This window comes from Nicotiana tabacum, chromosome 2 (genome assembly GCF_000715075.1).
Source record: "Nicotiana tabacum cultivar K326 chromosome 2, ASM71507v2, whole genome shotgun sequence".
Taxonomy (NCBI): domain Eukaryota; kingdom Viridiplantae; phylum Streptophyta; class Magnoliopsida; order Solanales; family Solanaceae; genus Nicotiana; species Nicotiana tabacum.
Window position 1 is genome coordinate 7,667,412 of NC_134081.1, and position 11,266 is coordinate 7,678,677.

The 11,266-nt window shown below is 35.6% G+C and overlaps 1 pseudogene; it reads left to right on the forward strand.

Moving 5' to 3' along the window:
* Positions 1-1,082: 1,082 nt before the first annotated feature.
* On the forward strand, positions 1,083-2,318 carry LOC142166120 (uncharacterized; annotated as a pseudogene).
* Positions 2,319-11,266: the final 8,948 nt, after the last annotated feature.

Consider the following 11,266-nt stretch of genomic DNA (forward strand, 5'->3'; position numbering starts at 1 on the left):
GACGAGTCGAATCGACAATAGAATCCACATCGATGACTAAATTCTTATTTTCTTCTTTCAATTCTTTTATAGTCTGTTTGGCCAAATTTTTAAAATCTGCTTATTTTGAGAAGTGTTTTTTTTTCAAAAGTGCTTTTTAAAAAAGTACTTTTGATGCGAATCAGTTTGTGTTTGACTAATTAATTTGAAAAGCACTTTTGAACAGTAATTAATATTTGACCAAACTTTTAAAAACTACTTCTTGGTGTATTTTTCTCAAAAGTGCTTCTTACAAAAGTGCTTTTGGAGATAAGCTACATTTTTTTGCTTCTCAAAAACTACTTTTGCTTCTCCTCAAAAATATTTTTTTTCCTTCTAAAAGCTTGGCCAAACACCTTAGTTTTTGGCCAAAACCACTTTTGTCTAGTGTAGACAACTCAACAGACACAATAATTTAGTAGATGAGAATAGGATATATTTTATTTTGATCTCAGTCGTCGAGTGAATTTCGTCCTTATCTCAACCGTCAGATGGATTTTATCCTTATTCCCATTTTATCTTTAGAAAAATATCTTTACATATTATTCAATGTGTAAACAACTCAGTGGACACAATAATTTAGTAGATGAGAATATGATCGATTTTATTTTGATTTTAGTCGTCGAATGGATTTCGTCTTAATCCCATCCGTCCGATAGATTTCATTCTTATTCCTATTTTATCTTTAGAAAAAATATTTCTACACATTATTCAATGTGTAGACAACTCAACTGACACAATAATTTAGAAGATAAGAATATGATAGATTTTATCTTAATCTCAGCCGTCAAGTGGATTTCGTCCTAATCTCAACCGTGTGATGGATTTCATCCTTATTCCTATTTTATCTTTAGAAAAAAAATTCATACTATAAAAATGAACACCATTTAGGAAAATCATATTCTTCCGTCCAATTCATTTCTAAATAAATTAAATATTATTATTTTCGTCTTCTGAAAATTAATTTCTATATAAAAAGTTCATTTAATAATAACGATGATTCAAATTACTCATCCTCGTCATCACTTTTAATTTCCGATAATGAAGCTGAGATACAATTGTGCATGCAAGCAATTCAGATGAACAATTATATATTGCAGTGTTTGCAAGAAAATCAAAATAATGATCCTATCAGAGTTGGCTCTGTTCCAGGTCATTTGGTAATCAATCGAGATCGTGAAAGTGCTGATAATAATTTGTTTCTTGATTATTTTTCAGATAATCCCCGCTTTAATGAGGGACAATTTCGTCGTAGATATTGAATGCCCTAGAATTTGTTCCTTTGAATTGTTGATGCAATTAAAGGTCATGATATGTACTTAGAACAACGCGTTGATGCAATGGGTAGATTTGGATTATCTACTGTAAAAAAAAAAATCACAACCGTATTTAAAATGCTAGCATACAGTGTGCCAGCGGATGCCATTGACGAATATTTAAAAATTGGAGAGTCGACTGTAGTTGAAAGCATGAATAGAGTTTGCCGAGCTATCGTAGAGGTTTTTGGCGAGCAGTATTTGAGATCACAAATAGCTAACAATGTTGCAAGACTTCTGCACATCGGTGAACATCGTGGTTTTCTAGGAATGTTAGGTAGTATAGGTTGCATGCATTGGAGATGGAATAATTATCCAACAATATGGGCCGGACAGTATGAAGGTCGTAATGGATCCCCATAAATAATTCTTGAAGCTTTAGATGATTATGACCTTTGGATATGGCATGCATATTTTGGTATGCCCAGCACCAATAATGACATTAATATTTTAGAGTCATCACATTTGTTTTTCGATCTTGCTGCAGGTATTGCTCTCCCCGCCCATTATGTTATCCAAGGAAAATAATATGATATGGGTTATTATTTAGCTAACGGTATATATCCAAAATGGTTAACTCTTGTGCAAACTATTCGTGACTCACGTTCGCCACATAAGAAATATTTCGCGATGAGACAAGAATCATGTCGAAAAGATGTTAAACGTGCATTCGTAGTTTTGCAAGCTCGTTTTGTAATTGTTGCAGGACCATCACGTTTTTGGAGAAAAGAAGTGCTGCATGATATAATAATTACATGTATTATACTGCATAACATGATAATCGAGGATGAGCGTAATCTTAATGCAACAATTCAAGATGATTGAGAATGTTCATCTCCGACGGTAGAAATGGTAGTAGATGAAAATCACCGATTTGAACAATTTTTAGCTCGACGCAAAAGAATTAAGGACAAAGATGCTCATTTTACACTTCGTAATGCATTAATAGATCATTTATGGGAGCATAATAGAGGTGAAAGTTGAATATTTATGTAGTATCTAATCTGAATTTTACCATAATGTAATATGTATTTAATTATATTGTATCTCAATGATTTCACTTTTATTTGAAATATCCGTTAATATATATAAACTACAATATTTGCTTATAAATTATATTATAAAAAACGAATGATGCAAATATAAAATATTTGAGGTAGGTAACACAAGTATAATTGGTATAGTAGTACTAACATTCACGGTTATCCTCATAAACTTATACTTTATTTTATAACTCAAGCATAAATTTTAAATAATACTCATCGATGCGCGTGTACTTTGAAACTAATAAAATGAAATATTCTTTTTGGAGTAAAAAATAAAGTAATAGTTGGAATAACTTTACTCCATTTTGAAGAAGAAAACGAGGGCTAAAGGGCGGAGATGGCCTTGCAGAAATTTTAAAGAAGGCTTCAGTTCTTCACCATGTGCACTGTCCAATCTAGGGACTTGGAACCTGAACTTGTTGCTCGCAATAATTGAACTAAATGAGATTCGGACAAAGAAAGTTTTATATTTTGTCGTTTCGATGCCTTTTCTCCAACAGCATGAGGTTTCAACATCATTATTTGTAGTGAGGAAAAAAAGTGGAGCCACTTATTAAAAGGCATCATTATTTGATACTGATAAGACAGTGATCATCTCTAATTTTTGTGATAGATTAACAAAGGAACTTTTTAATTTGAAACTAAATAAAGAATAAAAAAAATTTAATTGGAATTAAAATTTGTATCCACCCGATGAAAATAAAGTATGCTTAATTCATTCTTCAATGTTGAGTATTTTGCTTCAAATGCACCATTTATGAATCTTGAATCGAGTTTTATATCTATGTATTTGTTTGCAATTTTGCAAATGGAGTTTACTTTTCAAATGATGTTCTTTTCTTTGTAAACTTCCACATAGTGGAATTTGAGCCTTAAGTCACCAAAATAGTCATAATTATCCACGAGACAATGAACCACCCTACCCCACTGTACTCCACTCCACCACTCACATTCTTTTTAAATGTTCGGTATTCGAAAATATCTAGCCCAATTAATCCGAACTCGCGTTGAATTAGCTCACTAACTAATTTTTTTTTTCTAACATTAAGATGTCTGAATATCAAAATGTGTATTAAGATTAAGATATTCGAATCTGAATACACATATGAATGTCAAGATGTGTATTAAGATCTAAATACTAACTAATTAAGAGTGTTTGTTTTTAACATCTAAATGTATAAAATTTACGTTTATTTGAAAATTAATAAACATAAAATTCAAATTAAATACTAATTAATCTAATATTACATCACTAAAATATATAGCTTTTTAAAATATGATAGTTGCTGGTGGTGATGGCTAATGGTAGTACTTATGAAAGCCGACTAAAAGCGGTGGTTGGTGGTAGTATAGAGTAGTAGCTAGTGGTGATTGGTAGTGGTAGCTATTATGATTGAGGATGATGGTGGTGGGTGGTGATATTTAATAATGGAGGGTGGTGGTGGTGGTAGTTATGATTGAGGAAGATGGTAGTGGGTGATGGTAGTTTATAACGATGGGCAGTGCTAACTATGGTTGTTAATAGTGATGTGGTAGTTAATTGTGGTAGTTGAGGTGGATGAGTGTTGTTGTCGTTAATGATGGTGGTGGGAGTGGTGTTAGTTGACAATGATGGCGGTTATGATTGAGGATGTTGGTGGTGGTGGGTGGCATGGTGGTAGTTGATAATGGTAGGCGGTGACGTCAGTTAATAATGAATATAGATGGTAGCATCTTAATGAAATTAAGTCTCTGTTATAGATCTTAATGATACATACCTATTCAGACCCAGTAAGTGACTGTGAAGTAAAAAAAACAAACATACTTAACGATTAAGATCTGAATAATTAAGATTCAGACTTTAAAAACAAACACACTTAATTTTGGAGATCCGAATGATTAAAATTTATACCTTCTAACAAATAAGACCTAAGTGAGTAAAGGTGCTTCATTGTTTGTTCCCGAAATCTACTGGTCCAACTAATTCGAACTGGTGTAGAATAGGCTGAGTAAGTGAGTAAAGATGCTTCCTATATAAAAAGTTTTTCATTTCACGGTTCTAACTCAAGGTCTCCAGTTATAGATGAAAAAATCTCAACCACCACATTACTTTTCCTTGCTCATATCCACCACCCACCTCCCAAAACAAGGGGAACCTGGTTGTCAGTTGTCACTTGTGTTTTACTTATTCTCTTGCTTTCTTTTTATTTGGTTCATTCCCTCTATATAAAAGCTACCTATAATGAGTTGTCACCATTTAATCAAAGACAAAGAACAGCATACTTCAACGTATTTGCATTTCTAAGCAGAAAGATTATAAAGAGAACAATAGGAACCCAAAGGAATTAACCTTAGTTGGAAAGAATGTTCAGATCATAAGAAGAAGAAAAAAAGTAGAAATTATTCTATATTTCTTGGAACTAACAAAGGTTGTGATAGAGTGGTAAATACTCATTTATCTTTAACAAGAGATCTCGGATTCGAGCCTTGTGTACGGAGTCATCTTTGTTAGAGAGTGTTTTATCCCCCAATATGGAACTTTCCGGCACAAACCTAGATTTAGTCGAGCCTAAATACGGATACCAGACACCGGGTGAAAATTCAAAAAGAAATTATTCTAAAAAATCGAATAAGTTCCGTTTAATGTGGTTTTTGTTTAAGAGGCAACAAAGTACGAATTGGAATTATAGTCAGGTACTATCTAGGAAAAATACGATTGTATTCCAGTTTGACAATATATGGGATGATCATGTTTATTTTATTGAAACATGGGGGATAGTTTGCTAGGACTTGTTTTAATAAGGACGTACCTTGGTTTTCTTCAAAATGATGATTGTGACGAGGAAGATATATGCACCTTTCAACTACATGCCAATATAATCTAATTCAGTGTATATCTTAGGATCGGGTTATTGGGTAGTGTAAAATTTAGCCAAATAACGTTATAATGATAATAACAAAGACAATGCAAGTTGATAATAACGCAAATTAAAGAAGATAAAGAAGACACAAATTTAACGTGGTTCGGTCAAGGTGACCTATATCCACAAGCGGAGATGAGCAATTTTACTATACCAACAAGAGTACAAAAAAGAGTACAAAATTAGAGTAAATACTCTAATTAATCTCAAATACCCCAAGAGAATGACCTCACAAGATCACTCCAAAGAAAGGGTTCACACAAGTGTTTTCCAACACTCACTCTCTTACAAAATACTCTATAATGAAATAAAGGAGGAAAAAAAAAGACGAGTAAAAAAACTCTTGAATTGGTGTGTTTGCAAATGAGGAGAAGCTCCTCTATTTATAGCAAGAAATCCTTGGCCTAATAATGGATATTATGTCACGGCAAATGTCATGATCTACAAATTTTGTTATAATGGATATTATGTCATGGCAAAAGTCATGAAAATTTGGCCATATTTCAAATCTCCACCTTGGCCTAATTTCGGCTTATATATAGTAAATTTACTCCACCTTCTCAGCAAAAACCCCAATGGGCAAAATCATTCTTCATAAATGCCAATCAAGTTCACGCAAAGCTTGAACTTGGACACTAGAAGTGGTTTTGTGAACATGTTAGCAGGATTGTCTCTAGTGTTGATCTTCTGAACAGAGACTTTTCCTTCAGCAATGGTTTCTCTGATGAAATGATACTTTATATCAATGTGTTTCGTCCTCTGATGATACATTTGATCTTTAGTCAAGTGAATGGCACTTTGACTATCGTAGAAAATGGTAATGCCACCTTGGTGTAAACTGAGTTCCGCAAATAGACCCTTCAACCATAAAGCTTCTTTGATCGCCTCGGTCACTGCCATATATTCTGCTTCGGTAGTAGATAAAGCTACTACATGTTGTAATGTAGCTTTCCAACTAATAGCGCAACCACCAATACAAAATACATAACCTGTAAGTTATCTTCTTTTGTCAAGATCACCTGCATAATCTGAGTCTACAAAGACAACCAAAGTGTTAGTATTTCTTTCAAATTCCAAACATGTGTTTGAAATACCTCGCAAGTATATGAGAATCCATTTCACAACATGGCAATGTACTTTACCAGGGCAAGCCATATACCGGCTTACCACGCTCACTGCTTGTGAAATGTCTGGACGTGTACAAACTATTGCATACATAATACTGCCGACTGCACTGGAATAAGGAACCTATGCCATGTATATCTCTTCTTCCTCTGACTGCGGGGACTGAGTAGCTGATAACTTAAAATGAGCAGCAAGAGTGGTACTAATTGGTTTAGCATCTTTCGTGTCAAACCTCTCTAAGACTTTCTCCAAGTACTTCTTCTGGGTCAGAAATAGCCTGTTGGCTTTTCGATCTCTTTTGATCTCCATGCCAATAATTTTCTTAGCTGCTCCCAAATCTTTCATCTCAAATTCGCTTTTCAACTCACTTTTCAAATTGTGAATTTCTGTTAAATCCTTAGCAGCAATGAGCATGTCATCAACATATAATAATAGGTACACAAATGAACCATCATTTAACTTTTAGAAGTAAACACAACTATCATACATGCTCCTCGAATAACCATGACCCAACATAAAAGAATCAAACCTTTTATACCATTGTCTTGGAGACTACTTTAATCCGTACAAGGATTTCTTCAACAAGCAAACATGATCTTCTTTTCCTTCAATTTCAAATCCTTCGGGTTGATGCATGTATATTTGTTCCTCAAGTTCGCCATGTAAGAAAGCTGTCTTAACATCAAGTTGTTCTAATTCCAAATCATACATGGCAACGAAGGCAAGCAAGACACGAATAGAGCTATGTTTAACAACAGGTGAGAAAATATCATTAAAATCAACTCCTTGTACCTGACTATAGCCCTTTGCAACTAATCGTGCCTTATACCTTGCATATTCAACCCCTGGAATGCCATCATTTTTCTTGAAGTCCCATTTGTAACCAACAATTCTTTTTCCTGATGGCGGCTTCACAAGAGACCAAGTACTATTCTTGTGGAGAGACTCAATTTCTTCATTCATTGCAATCAGCCACTTGGCTGAGTCAGCACCAGAAACTGCTTCTGAATATTTTGATGGTTCTCCAATTTCTTCAGTTTTCTGTGCAACTGAAAAAGCAAATGCAACATAATCTCCAAACCTTAATGGTTGTTTACCTTCTCCTTTTGGTCTATGTTTGACTATAGAATACTCTTCTTCTTCTGGTTCAACTTCAGGAGTCTCAACTTCAGGAATTTCAGCTTCTGTCTCAACTTCAGGAGTTTCAACTGTATTTTGCTCCAAAGTTGATGAGCTTGGCTCAGAAGGAATGCCAATCTCAATCTCCACCTGGTTCTGTGTACTCTTTCCTTTATCTGTATTACAAGAACTAGAAGACTCTTTTCTAGAATGTAACATAGAGGATTCATCAAAGGTTACATCTCTGCTAATTATAAATTTTGGTGTCGTGGGATCAGGATACCATAGTCGGTATCCTTTCACCCCAAATGCATACCCAAGGAAAATGCACTTTTTAGCTCTTGGCTCTAATTTTCCATTATTTACATGCATGTATGCAGGACAACCAAATATCTTTAAATCAGAATAATTAGCAGGAGTACCTGACCACATTTTCTCTGGAGTCTTAAAGTTCAAAGGTGCAGAAGGAGCTCGGTTGACAATATAACAAGCTGTAGAGATAGCTTCTGCCCAAAAGGCATTTGTCAACCCAACATTTGAAATCATGCAACGAGCCCTTTCTAAAAGAGTTCTATTCATCCTTTCTGCCACACCATTTTGCTGAGGTGTCATTCTCACAGTACGATGTCGAGCAATTCCTTCATTCTTCCAAAATTCATTGAATTCATCATTACAAAATTCCAAGCCATTATCTGTTTTAAGCCGCTTAACCTGTTTTCCTGTTTGCTTCTCAATCAAAACTTTCCATTGTTTGAAATTTAAGAAAACATCACTTTTATTTTTCAGGAAATAAACCCAAACTTTCCTTGAATAATCATCAATGAAAGTTAACATATACCTGGAACCACATTTTGATGGGGTATGTGAAGGACCCCAAAGATCTGAATGAATGTAATCCAAAGTACCTTTTATTCTGTGAATCACTGGAGATTTGAAACTGACTCTTTTCTGCTTTCCGAACACACAATGTTCACATAACAACATATTTCCGGTACTTTGGCCACATAAGAGACCTCTTTTACTGAGGATGGGAAGACCTTTTTCACTCATAAGGTCTAAACTAAGATTCCTAGCAATTCTTCTAAGTTGTAATAAATAACACCGTTAGTTCCCTGGCAACGACACCAAAATTTGATCACGCCCAACTATGCCTTGTAAAAAGGACTAAGCGGTCGCTGCAAATATAATTCGGTTCAAGTCTGAAGTCGAATCTCACAGGGAACTAACCTATTCACTACAACTTTTAACAATGCTAATGATAAGCTCATACAATTTTCGGATGCAAGATTTTTAATAGAGCATAAGTGAAATTTATTTATCTAATAAAAAATGACAACAAAATTAGCAATAATCAAGAATAAGGTTGAATTCTAAGGTAAAAGGATCTAGGGTCATTGATTTCCCCAATTGCCGGACTAATTCCTGACATGTTAGCTATAATCTAGCTGTAATACTCTATGAGGATTATGAGTTCCGGGCTACCGTAATTATCTCTCGATCAATTACGATAATTTACTAGAAGCATTCTCTCGAACTACTCTAGTTAACAATTTATGCAACTCGAAATTATCCCACCAAAGCTTCGTTATCTCTAACTCTGTTTTTAAATTCAAAAAATTAATCTCTTAACTTATCCGAAAGTGGTATTGTTCAACAACAATCTAACCAAGTATTCTTTCTCAAGCAACACAAGGTAACTAGACACGATTAATCAAGTGCCCTTTCAATTAATCACAACACAACACATAGTAGAACAATCATAGAATAAAAACAGCTCAATTGTATCTAAACATAGTCAAAACTTCATCCAACAATTAGTTCCATCAACCCTAGATGATGGGTTTAGCTACTCATACTAATGGATAAAAATTCATTATAACAATTCATAATCAACAATGGAAGTAAGGAGAAGAAGATGAAAACTCTTAGGAAATTCTCCGTATGCTCCCTCTTGTTCTTGCCTCCAAAATCTCCTAAAAATAGTTCTCCTTCTCTTCTGGGCGAATTGGGCTTCATATAGGTTTAGGTTAGTCATCTTAAAAATTACATAATTGCCCCTGAGTTGTTGGCCTTCGTCTGCCCGTTCGCGGCCGCGGATTCGACCGCGGATCCGACCGCGGATTTCAGTCAGTGTTCTGCCTCTAGTGACCGGTCCAATTCGCGGTCAACTCCGCGGCCGCGCACCTGGAGGGGACCTCCCCGCTTGTTTTTCTCGCTCCTTTTCGACTGGGCTAACCTTCAATTGGCCTTCCACACTCCATATTGACTCCAAAATACTCTTTAGCTTCCTCCTAGCTCGGGTGGCTCATGCAAAGCATAAAATTCTCAATTAGAGCATTTTGTTATCTTTTAGCATTCAAATATCAATAAAGTGCGGCTAAATTAGAGTATAAATAGTGTCTAAATTGCATAAATATAGCCTACTATCACGGATCCAGGATTTCAAGAGGATGAGTGCACTATTGTAAAGAAGTGTATCTAGAATTTATATTTGACAGGTTTAACTTTAGCCTCTTACCATGAACCCACTACACTTTTGAAATTATATGTTCACAATTATATTCTTTTTGAAAATTTAGTAATTTTCACATATATATCTATACTTTGTGCCGAAATCAAGACCATTCAACGTGAAATTTGAACCGTCAATTTCACTTGTAGAGGTGCACCCAATAATACTTGTACCATATGAGTCTTTGAGCATGGGTTCACGCACATATATTTAAGTAATTTAAAAATATATATAACATTGTTATACATGCTTTTGGAAGAGGAGTATGAGTTTACGTGAACTCATATCCATAAACATCTGAACAATATCCGTCAACCTTAGATTAAGAGATAAGTAAGAATACAAAATATAAAGTTTCAATGATATTCGTTCTTTTATCTACTTACTTACTTTCTTTTTTGGGTGACAAATACGCTAAATGTTTTCAAAGTATTTCCATTTCAATAATCCTGGCGTTACTAGGAAATACTTGGAGTTACTGGCTGAGCAGGTGATGCAGCAACTGGTGCCGGAACCATGGCACGAGAGCTCTAATGTTGTGAGCTGCCCGTTGCCCGAGGACAAAATCTAGCAATGTGCCTCGGATCACTACAAGTATAACATAACCTCGGTTGTTGTGACTGCTGACCCTGAAACTGACCCTGTCGACCTGAATAACCACCCTGATAACTCTGGAGTGGAGGTGCACTAATAGGAGCTGGTGGTGCACCGTAGGCTAGCTGGTCGGAATAATGCATATGAGGACCACGACCACCTGGGGCACCGTGGGATGCTTGGAGCACTGAATGAAATGGCCTAGGAGGATGTCCTCTGCCAAAAGTACTCCTGCCTCTAGATGAGGCACCGCTGAACTTACCGGAATGACGAGGTCTCTTATCAAACCACTGACCTCCCTGAGTAAAAACCATTTTGACTCGTCTAGCGACATTAGCAGCCGCCTGAAAAGAAATCTCACTCCAGTCTCCTTAGCCACCTGCAATCTGATAGGCTGAGCAAGTCCATCAATAAACCTCCTTACCCTCTCTCCTCTAGGTAGGAAGCAGAACAATATCATGACGGGCCAAATCCACAAAACATATCTCATACTGAGTAACAGTCATACTGCCCTACTGAAGACGCTCAAACTGACGGTGACGCTCCTCTCTCAATGTGACAGGCAGAAACTTCTCTATAAAGAGCTGAGAGAACTGGTCCCAAGTAAGAGCAGGCGACCCGGCTGGTCTGGTCAAC